Source organism: Leucopleurus acutus (assembly GCF_964270905.1).
Source record: "Leucopleurus acutus genome assembly, chromosome: 15".
Classification (NCBI taxonomy): Eukaryota; Metazoa; Chordata; class Mammalia; order Artiodactyla; family Delphinidae; genus Leucopleurus; species Leucopleurus acutus.
The window spans coordinates 18,934,787-18,948,797 of record NC_139157.1 but is presented as its reverse complement, the minus strand read 5'-3'; the positions used below and the strand labels follow the sequence as shown (position 1 = coordinate 18,948,797).

Here is a 14,011-nt window from a genome sequence, read left to right as displayed (position 1 = left end):
GAACAGAAGAAAGTACCAGTGGATTTGGAAGCTTCATATCAAGGAGAGCAGTGCCTATAGGCTCATTAATTAGAACTCCTTCGCTGCAAGTTATAAAAGCCAGATGAAGCTAGCCTAAGCAAAAGGCGGTGGGATATTTAATAGAAAAAATATAAGGAATAATTTCAGATATAGTAACAAGATTTGGAACGTTTCTGGGCCACAAGGGGGACTGGGCTTCTGAGGAAAAAGGTTCCAGGCATCTACGTCATCTCCTGGCTCCCTGCACACCTCCTTCTTCTCCTCATACATCTGCTTTCTCCATTTCTTGGGCCCTCATGGTCAGTCCAAGGACAACCATCGCAGTGCTCCTGAGTTTACATGCTATCGGTCCAGTTACCAAAGAGACAGCTTTGATTCCCTCAACCCACGTGGTTCTACGTAACACAGACGGACACTGATTACCTCAGCCTGACTCAGGTGTCTATCCCAGGTCAAGGAAATGACGGACAAAGATGATGTGAAGTCACAGAGTATAAAATTATCTTCCAGGGGCCCATCACTCCCGTCCTCCATGGGTAAGATCAGGGAGGCCGTTCGCAGAGAAGGGGTATGACTGTGACGTGAGCAGAAGCCCTACAAGTGTCTCCACCAGAGTGATTCCATCTCCAACTATCACCCATCCTTTCTTCTTTGGCATCTGAATAAGTAACTTCTAAGCACCAGTATTTTATATTTAGAAACGTTGATGAAAAGAAACTTCAAAACCTGCAGGTGGTAACCAGCCAGCCAAGTGATCACCTATCTATACAAAATGTGAGTGACTGCTACAAACTCCAGCAGATATACCAATGGAGGGGCGAGAAAATGCATCACGCTGACGCGGCGTTTGTTATGAAGGTGTGAGGTGTAGAGTCAAACACATTTAAAAACTGAGCCTTGTCTTTGCTCCTTTATAGAGAATCCTGGCTGTAAAATACTTCTAAGTCGCCTCAAGATGAACAAAGAGGAGGGAAGAGGTGTTTTGTTTTTGAAGAAATGTGGATTGTTAGGACATTGTCTTCTGAATGAATTAAAATACATAATAAATTACAGACCAACAATAAAATATTACTTATTGTTAACATTGGTCAATAGAATAGAAGAGGAAAATCAGCAAATATTTAATCCAGTTAACCCAAAAATGTGTCTATATTTTTATTTTATTTCGAAGGGGTAAGGGAAATCTCCTATAACTGAAGGCAACTTAACAATACCCTCTATGCAGATTATCTTCCAGATGAATGAGGAGTCTGCTGCTAATGAAATTAGGCAACGTCCCTGGTGATGCTGCTAAAGATATTGAAAAACAACTTCTTAGGAGAAATCAATAATGATAGAAAATACTTTCCTTTCCCTGATTTTTCAGTTGTAAAAATATATACTGTTAGCTTGTTTCTAGTAAATAATCTCAAACACTGTGGAAATGAATGTCATTTTCCACTTGATTAAACTTTGCACTGCTTATGTTATTTGGCTTAGGTGGATGTGGGATGGGGAGTAGGAAAAGTGTTAACAAAGAAAAAGGAATGAAGACTTACATGATCAAAGTAGAATAAAAGAAGTTACGATAATGGGGCAGCTAGGGGAGGGGTGAGGGATTGGAAGGATGTCTGTAGATCCGTCACCAGGCAGCTCTGTGACTTTAGCCACTGATTCCGTCAGTGTCTTATTGTAAGAGAGAGAATTGCAAGCAATTTTAGTAAGGTTTTGTTTAGCTCCAACTGTTTAAAATCAAAAGTTATTCCAGGGCCGATCCTAGTATAAAATCTCTTTTGCTCTGATGGTTAGAATGAGCTCAAGGCCTGATGCACCCCTTTTTACATTGGGAGGAGAAGCACTGATGACTAATTGATTCAAGCACCTACTTGTGCTGGCCATTGAGACACGGGCAGGGAATACAGTGGTGAACAAAACAGATCCAGCCCCTGCCTTTGTGGAAAATGGGATTCTAGCCAGGAGACCAAACATTGAACATGTAATTACAAGTGTAGTGAATGTTTGTAAGGATAAGTACAAGGTGTTACAGGAGTGTTATTAAGAGGACCTAACCAGCCCCAATGTGTGGAGGCTGGAAATGTTCCCAGGACTAAGAATTATTTAGACTGACTTCTGAAGGAGAAAAGGGGTTAGCTAGGAAAGGAAGGGAGCTAAAGGGCTAGACCAGTCAAACAATCACAGTGTAAAGGCTCTGAGCAAAAAAACCCACTGATGCCTGAAGGACAGGAAGCAATTCCAGGATGCCTGGAAGTGAGAATAAAGGAAAGTGTGATAAGTAGACAAGAAGGGCAGGCAAAGACCAGATCACGCAGGGCCTCCTTACAGACCTCAAGAGCGTGGATCTCATCCTCTCAACAATGGAAGTCACCACAGTCACAAAGCAGGGGTGCACTGTGATTAGTGAGAAACGTGTTTTAGAGCGAATACTCCACCGTCAGTGTGGAGGACACAGGAGAGCAAGATGGGAGGTGGGGCACTCTGGGAGGAGGCTGTAGCAGGGTCCAGGTGGGAGATTAGAGTGGCCTGACCTAGGGCTCTGACAACTGGGGAAGAAGATAGTGAACAGAAAGAAATGCTTAAAAGGTAAAAAGAAAAGTAAAAGTAAGATTGCTCGCAAAATTCAGAGTAAATAGAGATGTGCAGTCACCTCAGGGTAGTTTAGCTCCAAAGCCTATAACATATGAACTATTACCAGATTAAATGGACCATCACATCTAAAATGTGGTTGATTTATAAGAGAGGGAGACTGATCAGACACAAAAGCAGAGAAAAGCAAACAAACAAACATTGGAAACGGCCATAGACCTCTCTGATGCTGAGATGAGTGAAGGGGATGGTGAGTCACGGGCTCTGAAAATTTAGGTACAAATGACAAGGTGATCCCTAAGACTAAAAGGATGAAGTAAGCTATATTGGCTTAATGCTATCAAATGTTTAAGTATTGACATTTGCCACACTCCACCCCTTCTTCTGATTCCCGGTGAGCAAGTAACTATTAATTATTGGCTTCCCCTATTTATATACCTTTTGGTACTCTAAATCCTGTACCTTATTTCCTACTGCAAATGAAATTGAAATTCTGTTATATAACAACCTCACTATATGAGCTTGTTTAATATAAGTCTCACCCTGGATGATATATTATCCTTATTGGGCAGACAAAATAAGTTGTGCTGTGATATTTACCTGGGTGGTGAGCGATGGGAAGAATGACTGCAAGTCTGAGAACCAGATCCTCATCAGTCCCTGGGAAGACGCTTCCTTAGGAATGTGCACTCTGTGTGGTCCATACGATCATACTATGTTTCTCACATTTACCTTTCTACAGACTTCAGTTGCTTTATCTCTTAACAGTGGAGATGACAATACTCACATTATATTTACCATATTCTACCAGTGAATAGTATAGTTGGTAGGTCTTAAGAAGTAGCTTAAAATAAGTGTTCCATAGACTCCCTACTATATCTGTTCTCAGCTTTTCTGATCCAGAAATTCATGGACAGCTCATGTATTATCATGTACTACATATATATTACATTTATGCCATAATAAGCATCCTAGTTCCCAAGGAAACAGATGGTGGAATCAGAATATATCATAAGTATATGTTTATGTTATTCCACAGTAGCCATAGAAATGTCTAACAGTTAATACTACCACTATGAATTAATCACTGAGAAGAGTTAAAACAAATTGTTTACACATGCTCTCCTGATCTCCCCATTTTAAAATAGTTTCAGTGTATATACATTATGAGCCATCCTTTCACACAGCATGAGACTCATCCTTCTCCCGCATGTATCAATAGTTTATTCTCTTTAATTGCTGAGTAGTGTTACCTTGTATGAATATACTAAAATTTATTTAATCTATTTCGTTGATGGACATTTGGGCAATTTCCAGCTCTCAGTATTACAAATAAAGCTACAATCAACATACACGTACATCTTTATGGACATAAATTTTCATTTCTTGTGGGTATATGCCTAGCAGTGGAATTACTGGATGATAAGGCAGGTGTATGTTTAACTTATTAGAAACTGCCAAAGAGATTTCCACAGTGATTTTGTCATTTCACACTCCTACCAAGAACGTATGAGATCCATTTTGTGTTGATGGTCTTTTACATGATAGCCATTCTAATGGGTGTGTAGTAGTACTTAATTATAGTTTTAATTTGCATTTTCCTGATGATAATGATCTTGAGATCAGGGATTTTAAGACCCTGAGTCCTCACCGTTTACTTCAGTTCTTCCTTCTTTAAATGCCTCAGTGCTATGAGACTACCTAAAACTGCACTGATTTTCAGTAGCTTTCTGCTTAGCTTTGTATCCTGTGCTTTGTGCAGCCTAAAGTTTGCAAAAATTTCTAAAGGAAACCCACCAAGTGGTGGGTTGGTTTCCCTTTTCTTGACCTCCTTCTCTTCAGGGTCTTGGCTCCTCAAGTCCTGGCTACCTTGGAAGACTTGAACTCAAATTTTTGTGTCTGTAGCCCTGTAAATATTTGTTTTTCTTGCTTCTTTACCTCTTACTTAAGGCCCTCTGCCTGGACTCTCCATCTGCTATTCTGTATCAAGAATCATCAAATGTCCCAATGAGAAAAATAGCTTGAAGATTATCTGCTTACCTCTCTGAAGTTCTCTTCTTTCTGACTTATTGGTCCCTTGGATTCTGGCTGCCGTGACAGCATCCCAATGTCTCTAAATGGTTTTTAAAAATATTTTGTCTGTTTTTTTCTAGTTGTTCTCAGTGGGAGAGCTGGTTTACCCCAAGGAATTACATCTTAGCTGGACATAGAAGTCCTCTTATACCAGTTTTAATATCTCCCCTTCCTCTTTCTCAATAGGTTATTATACGACCAAGATTTCTTTTATGGCTATGGTGACTGTACTTCTAATACTGTGAAAGAAATTCTATGATAATTGCCTATCAGTTTCTCTTCAGGTTTGCTGGGTGGTGACATGGGGATATTAATGCCTCTGCTTAAACAGAAGTGGTGGCATAAAATAAATTTTAGTGAAAACATATATCTAACATTAGTGCTTTAGCCAAGAATATTAAAAGCCTCACAAAGTTCTCAAGTGATCTAAGTCCTTTTTTGTTATCATGAATTTTAAGCTTCTTACCAAAGGAATAATTTATTTTTAAAAAATTTTAATTTATATACTTTCATGATTATAGGTCAATAAGGAATCCGCTTTTCAGATTTTATTTCATTATAGAATATATTTGATAAGGATACATGCAAACAGAATCATCCTTCATACATATTGTTTACTGGTGCCCGGTATTCCCGCGGCAGGCTGGAGATGTAATAAAAAATGCTTCCCAATGTCCAGCTTCATCGGCCACTCTAAATCTTTTTGCAGAACATCCTGAGGTGAAGACTTTAGTTTTTGGCAAGTTGTTTTCATAATCTCTTTCTCTCCCCCTCTGTGATAAATCAGAGCAAAATAATAAAAAGACTCACTTTGGCAGTTTGGCACCTAACGTTTATCTGGAAACATAGCAGGGTATTTTTTTTTTCCTTTTACGTAACTTAAGTTGTATTTTTTTTTCTAATTTTGAGCTTTTACTTTCTCATTAATAAAGATGCTTATATGTGAGAATGAACATTGAAAATATACATACAGTAAAACGTTTATTTACAGTATAAAGACTAAATTTACTACAAAATTTTGAATTAAGACTTCAGTAAATACAAAATATTACTATAATTTCCCAAATTCTGTAATTTATATTTGATATTTCTCCTTAGTAGCTCCTCATATATTTTAATATATATTTAGAATTTTTACTTTAATTTTTTTTCAGCAAAAATAATATATATTCACAACTCCCATATAATACCTTAGTTTATTGGGGTAAAGCTAAAAGGAGAGGGAATTTTACCTCTGAATTATATATTATAAATTTCTTTTTGTAATAACAGTTACTGCTTATTTTTCATATTTTAAAAAATGATAAATATTAATTGTGGGGAATTTGGAAAAAATAGGAAAACACAAAACAGCTAATAAAAATTATCTACAATTCTACCAATACACAGAGAAAAACCATTAACATATTTATGTATAGTCTAGTTTTTGCACACACAAATACATATACACATTATTTTTACTACTTTATTTTTTTAATGTAAATTTTGCTGGAGATTTTATGACGGTCAATATTGAGTATGAGAATTAATTTAGGAATTAGTAACAAAAATAATAAGTGCTTTTGATATTCCTGCAATTACCAAAGTGATAAAGAAGCTCAGGGCTATTTCTGTATTATTTTCTTATTAGGAATATTTCTTCATTCTGTTTTGTTTATTCAATCACTTGTTCAACATTTACTGTAAATAGATGACCACATGTCTCTTTGTATGCCCAGGAAAGTCCCAGTTTATGGCTTTTGTCATGACATAATTTTTAAGAGCACTTCCTTCACTCTTAAAAGTAATCAGTTTGCATGAGAAATTACATGGTTTCCTTTTATTTCCAAGAACTGGGGTAGGTAAAAGGGGGATAAACTAACAAGCAATGGTAAATCAGCCATGAATCCTGCCCTCCAGAAACTATGGCTTGCCTACTGTTGAAGATAAGAATTAACTTATATAATAAGAAGTGAAAAGGATCACAGGAGAGAGGCAAAGATATAATGTACATTGCAGTGTGGTCAAGAACTTGATAAACATTTTAGAATTCCTGAAGGAAATATGTGCAGAATGTTGTGAAGAATAAGAATACTTTAGGTTTAGAAAACAGGTATGAAAGACAAAAGCTATCTTTTTTTCAGCATCAGGGAGCTGCTGAAGTGACAGGGATTAGTGAGAACTAAAATATCAGAAATGGGAGAACTGAGAAGTGAGCAGATGATCTGCAGATGCTTTTCCCTGGAGGCATTTGCCAACTCCAGGCTCTGGCAAAAGGACGAGTATCCAGACTTGGCCCAAGCAGAGTGTCAGTGGAGGGAGGAGAGAAGACAGAAGAGATCTTGTAGTCACTGGAGGCTGAAGTGATAAAATAAAAGGCATGAGAGGCTTCAATACATGTCCAGCTTCTCCCTCAAAACATCTGCTGAGGGGCTTCCCTGGTGGCGCAGTGGTTGAGAGTCCGCCTGCCGATGCAGGGGACACGGGTTCGTGCCCCGGTCCGGGAAGATCCCACATGCCGCAGAGCAGCTTGGCCCGTGAGCCATGGCCGCTGAGCCTGCGCGTCCGGAGCCTGAGCTCTGCAACGAGAGAGGCCTGCGTACCGCAAAAACAAACAAACAAACAAACAAAAAAACCATCTGCTGATGTTTGCAGTTGGCTGGATCAGAAAGGTTAAAAGATAAGCCAAACAGCTCTGACATGGAGAGTCCATTTTCATGGAGCCTTTCAATTGCTGAGGAGACAGGCTAGAAAACACTTTTAGCAATCACCTCAATCTGCACTGACAAGATTGGAGACTCAAAGTTCTCAAACACCTGATACAGGTTCCCTGTTAAGACATATGCCTAATTCTGAAGTTGTGTGTGGTGGGGGACCAAAAATCTAAACTAAAAATCTTCGAAAAGCCAGCCAGAATATCCCACAGTCTCTCAATGCTGAGGAGATAAAGACCCACCAAGTGAGCTGTACTAGTGCACAGCCAGATGCTCTGTTAAAAGTCTTGAAGCAATATACCCTTCTCCCTACAGTAGACTGACTCCTATACAAACTGCAAAACAACTTTGCTCAGCTCAGTTTCTGACTGGATTGAGTTGATCTTTCCCATTCTACTTAGCAGAAAAAGTGGCGAAGTAACTCTGGTAGAGATGACCTAGAACCTCTACAGAATCTTATTTTATATATTTATAATGTCTTATCTGATATAAAATGTGTTTAGGCATGGAAGAGTTAGAACCATATAACAACAACAACAACAAAAAAAAAAAAAAAAACAAGGGAAACAGACAATAGAAACAGTCCCACAGGACTGTTTGATAACAGTCCCACTGATAACTGTTGCTAGATGTTAGAAAACTGAATCATCATTCTGAGCATTGACAAAGAAAAGACTCATCCATTGGGCTTGTGTTTTCTGTTTGAACTTTATCTCAGAGGAATTAAATAGTTGATAAAAATAAGTTCTTCTTTTAAAAAGAAATCTAGTCGACAAATACAGAAGGGATGATAGAATGATAATAACGTCACTTATTAGTTTTGTGCTAAAATAATTGATCTATATAATGTCATCAATTACTGCTAAAACCATTAGATGAAAGATTGATGGGGAGTTTTATAATGTGTACATCAGGCTAACAACATCTAAACCCACTGATCAATCTTAATATGACTAATAGAAAACACAATTTATGTGCTTCTCTGTGTGGTATAACAGAAAGAAAACTCTGCCTCCAACAAACTATTCTTCCCATACAATTAATCATGAAGCTGATCAAGACTTCAGATCTAACTATCAAATCATAGGCAACATAAGTAACAGAGAAACATGTTAAATGACACTACAGGGACTCAATCTGTAAAATCTATAATCTGCATGTTTCTTCAACAAATAAATAGCAAGCAAAAAGGAGGAGGGAACATCTACAGATTAAAAAAGACTTACAAGACTCATCAACAAAATACAATGTGCAGCTCTTATTGGGATGATGTGAAAATCAAGAGTAAAATAAATATACATGAGACAATCAGGGAAATTCAAATATCTATTTAATATCAAATATTTAATATCAAATATTAAGGAATCACTATTAATGTATTTTAAGTGTGACAATATTTTTTCCTTTTATTATAAAAATGTGTACCTATATTGTAGAAATATATACTAAATTCTTTATGGATGGAATGACATAATGTTTTAAAATAAATAAATGGCAGGTATAGATGAAATAAGATTCACAAATATATTGATAATTATTGAAGCTGGTAATAGGGATATGGGGGTTCATTTTTAGCATTGTTTCCATGTTTATGTATTTAAAATAATTTTCCTAATACTCAGTTTTAAAGATGTCTGAAAAATGAACTGAATTGGAAAAAATAGTAGGAATTCTCACATACCAGTGTAAATTCTGCAAGCATTTTGTAGAGCAATTTGGCAATACATAAGAAAGACAAATGTGCATTTACCACAATCCATCAATTCTGCTTCTTGGTCCGCCTCATAGAAAAGCTCTCTCATATGTGTGCAAAGAGATATAACCAAGCATGTTTACTGCAGTATTGCTTAAAATAGCAGTATGTAGGAAACAACCTAAATGGCCATCAGTAGGAGAATTGATTATATTATTGATAGTGTGGTATTTATTCAATTTAGTTTAAGTGAATGAACTAGAGCTATATCTGTTAACATAATACTATGCAAAAGGGCAAATTGCTGAATGGAAATATAGTGTGATGCTATGGATATGAAATCTAATATGCTAAACACTACCACATTATTTATTAACACATATGACTACACATGTAAAAGTATTAGCATATGCCAACTGATGATATATACCAAATTTTCTCTTGAAAAGGAGAGGATTAGTATTAAGAATAATATACAGAGGGCTTCAAACATATCCCTAATGTTTTCTGAAGGAAAGGAAACTTAATAAGACAAAATGTTAGTATTTGACAAATCTGTGATGGTAATTGAATTGAATTTTATTAAATTGTTCTCTATAGCATCTCACTTAGAAATCTTTACAATTAAGGATTTTAAAATAGAGAAATATTTCGTACTGCCTTGTGTTTATATAAAGAGCCTTACTGTACTATGTTAGATGTGCATGTATTAAAAGGAAGAGTGGAACAATTACCATTTACAGCAGGCCTATATATACAGTCAGAGCTCCATTTTCCACTCTGATGAATGAATGTTGAGAAATTAATATTTAAATTCAGATAATAGAATGCATTTTGCTTCGGAAAGCAATCAGAGGCACAAATTATCCTATTTATTTATAACAACAGGAAAGATAGATATCTTCTGCTAAAATGGTCTTGAGTGGTTGCCATCAATCTTTATGATTACTTTGGACAGCTGCCACATTATTTCCATGGTGATGATCTGGAATTGTATAGACCATTTTATCTCTGCTAAAAGTCTCACCTCCAAACCTGTCATAGACATGCAACTTCAGATACAGACAGCTAACCTGACTGTACCTAGTCTTACCGGCTCCTGACATATCCACTCAATGTCTCTAATGTTGCTGGCAAAAAAAAAAAAAAAAAAAAAATTGCAAGAGAGAAAACTATTTTCTAATTTCTTAGTTTTCTTAGAAAACTATTTTCTTAGTTTCTAGTAGAAAATATTTTTCTCCTAGAAGTTATTGAAATTCTTGAATAAGGAAGTGGTTAAAATCCATAAGTAAAATGAAGTGAAGTTGGAGGTACTATGAATTAGTCTAACCTAAATACACACTGAGATTTAAAACGTCAGTCTTTTGTCTGTGCCTTTGCTCCTCCAATAGAGTTGTCTTAAGCTGGGATAGCATTTGCTATTTGGAGGCATTTTTACATGTACTATTTCATCAGTCCTTCTTTATGGATGAAAAACTGAGTCTGAAAGAGGCAAATACTCAGTTGGAGAGTAGCTGGTCTTCTGAATCCTTGTCCTGTGAGCTTATTGCTACACTATAAGGAGTAAAACTCATCTGTAACAACTTCTCAAGTTCACATAAAGAATCATTCTTAGCATAGAAACCAATGTAGGGGTGACTTCGTCTGTAACAACTTCTCAAGTTCACATAAAGAATCATTCTTAGCATAGAAACCAATGTAGGGGTGACTTTGTCTGTAACAACTTCTCAAGTTCACATAAAGAATCATTCTTAGCATAGAAACCAATGTAGGGGTGACTAGCTGTAAAGCAAATAACACACAAAAGCAAAGTCATATGGCACCAAGTGCACTCAAAGACAGAAAGTCTCTTATACAAAGAAAGGTTATTTGGACAATGGGAATAGATGGGAGAAGGTATGCATACACCAAGAAGGAATAAGAGAAAGAAAGAAAGAAAGAAAGAAAGAAAGAAAGAAAGAAAGAAAGAAAGAGAGAAAGAAAGAAAGAAAGAAAGAGAGGGAGGGAGGGAGGGAGGGAGGGAGGGAGGGAGGGAGGAAGGAAGGAAAGAAGGAAGGACGGAAGGAAGAAAGAGAAAGGAAGGAAGGAAGGAAGGAAGGAAGGGAAAGGAAGAAAGGAAGAAAGAAGGAAAGAAAGAGACAGGAAGGAAGGAAGGAAGGAAGGAAGGAAGGGAAAGAGAGAGAGAGGGAGGGAGGGAGGAAAGAAGGGAGGGAGGGAGGAAAAAGGAAGGAAGGAAGGGAAAGAGAAGAAAGAAAAGAAAAAAAAGCTTTGCATTTTCAGAAGAAATTGAAGATGAATCTTTCTAACTAAACTTCTGGGGTTTCATTAAATCCACAGTTTCTGCCAAAAGATTCAGCACAGATTTGGGACTTATATTTGACAAGCCCACATATGCTGCATTTTGCCTCCAAGCTTTTACTCTGGCTTGTGGACTCTGGGGTTGGTTGAATATATGGTTCTACGGTTGTTAAAAATACCCCGAAGTCCAGCTCCTTCTCTCAGATTTAATGCAGTTGATAAAATGGCCACTCTGGAATCAGATTTTTCAGGTCTTGACCTGTAACCTTTAATAATCCTCTTCTTTCATAAAAGTAAGATCTGTATGCATAGGTCATTTGCATTTCACTTCAACACAAAGTCAGAGACTAAAGAAATGGAACCATGAAGGAGATGCTGTAATTTTTTCAACTATTTCAATCAATAGTTAAAGGTGGCTTTGGGATTGCTTGGAGTTACTATGTGAAATTTGGCTGTCAATATGGTTGAAACCCCCAAAGCAACCACAGAACTGTCCATAACTGCAAGAGTACTTCCAAGTCAGCTACAGAGACCACAGAGCTTCCTGCCCCAGTCCCCAGGAGACACAAGTGCTGAGCTGTCCCTCATGCCACACTGTGTGCACCTATGCTAATGTCAGCAGAACAAGTCTCTAAGCTGTCAAGACGTTTCCCCATGGTTTTTATCATCCATCATCTGTACATTCCAGCAGACAGAACCAGCTGTATCAATTGCACGGCCCAGTGCAAAATGAAAACCCGTAGCCCCTGGTTGAAAACATAGAGGGAAAAATGTTAAAGGCACTAAAATATAAAGCCCTCTCCTTTCTTCTACCGTCTCTCTGTAGACCTGTCATTTTGGTTTCTTATTTGCCATGGAACGCTGTACTCCCTTGCGGGGGATATTTGACGAGCGAGCACAGGCCCTGCCAGGCGCAGCAGCTAGCCACTCAGTGACTCCGCACACATGCTCAGGCTGCCAGGTTCCCCTCCAGCCAGTCACTGGGTAGATGCCACAGAGAAATTGAACCAGGCATCTCCCCTTTCCAGGTGCCTCCTGCCCCAGCCCATGGTAGACCGGCAACCCTCAAGGGTATCCCAACAACAGTACAGGGACTGGCAAGGTACACACGTGGAGGATGAGCGAGAGGCTCGCCCCTGCCGTGTTCCTCACCAAGTGCACAGTGGACCTGCCAGTTCAAGGAGGAGTTGGCCATGGCCATCAGCTGCCTTGAGATGTTATTGGGCATGTGCACCTGATCCTGATCTGATCTTCCCACACCCGTTCCCACAGTTCCCTGGCAGGGGAGGAGGGTGGCAGTGATCATTGGTCAGGGGTGGGCAGTGGGAGGCTGGATGGGCTCTGGCCCCCAAGGGGGGGTGGGGGGGGTGCAAGGAACAAGAAACTGAAAACCTGTCCAGAGAGGCAGTATCATGCTTGAGGTGAGGCTCTAAACCCCCAGTGCATGCTCCATTTCCACATGGAACATCACTTACAAAACACAAATTAAGTGATAAAATGATTACAAGTATCAAAAGGATGACCACAGAGCACTAAACCCTGAATACAGGGCCCTTCTGATAAGGGACCCACCGTGTGTCTGTATTGGTCACGGGGACAGGAAGCCAGCCCTGCCAGGGTCCTGGCTTCCCAGCACCACTGGACCAGGCCACATACAGACATTATCTAAAGGAGAATTAATTGGAGGATTCAAGGGGATGCAGGCAATTTAGCAAGGCAAAGCCAAATGCTTTGAGTGTATTTTCTGCCTTCTTTCATGAGAAATGAAGTTGCTTTAACATTAGTTTACAGGTGAAATGCCCTTTTCTACCAGTAACTTCATTATATATTCAAACATCATATTTTTATTCCTGGGCATCTACTACTAATGTTTTCATGATCTTTGTAATTTCAGGTGGGCATATTAAATGTCATATTGCTTTGCCTCATTCAGTAACAAACATTATCTCTTTGTCTAATTTTCTTAAGTAAATTGATTATTGTAGTGGTAATAAAATTATACCAAGGTGTTTCAAGTTCTTAACTCTGGATGAGGACTTCAGATTGTTCTGGGTAGATCATGTACTTTCAAATGGCTTATTGAATGGTCCAAACTTGATGGAAATATACATATTGATCAATTTTATTTTTTCTCCTTCACCTTCAACTGTGCTATGAAAAATCTTTTTTCTCACCTTCGGCATTCATACTAGATTCCTTGCTTTCAGGTATTAAAAAGATATTCCACTGTATTCTTGTTTCAAACCTCAAACTCACATCTCTCCTTCCCAGAACAATGTCAGGCTTCAACCTGAAAGACTTGGACTAGGAAGGGACGTGGTCTGCTCCTGAAATATCTCTGCCTCTTCCCTCTTCTGAATTTCCCTTTTTCTGCTTGCTTTGATGGGAAAAAGAGATAGGAGAGTTGACAAAGGTCTTTGACTTGCCTGGAGCTGTTGTGGTCCTCTTCTGATTAACACTGGATAATTGTCACCAGGATCTTGGGGTAGGTGGCCCAAGGATGATTGACAGAACATTTGTGAGTTTCTAGAAAGCCCTATAGGGGCTTCATGACTGTGACCTTATCCACACCACTCACAGCACCTGCTGACAGTTCATCTTTAGCATCTTGTTCCTCAAATTCTCGTCTATGATTGGCTGCCCTCTTATG

At 38.4% G+C, this 14,011-nt stretch overlaps 1 protein-coding gene across 2 annotated transcripts in view; it reads left to right on the top strand.

The window, feature by feature from the left end:
* GRM1 (glutamate metabotropic receptor 1) overlaps positions 1-14,011 on the top strand; it is a gene marked incomplete at both ends in the record, with an annotated part of 355,378 nt that overhangs the window by 332,090 nt on the left and 9,277 nt on the right. The gene's annotated exons all lie outside the window — the stretch shown is intronic.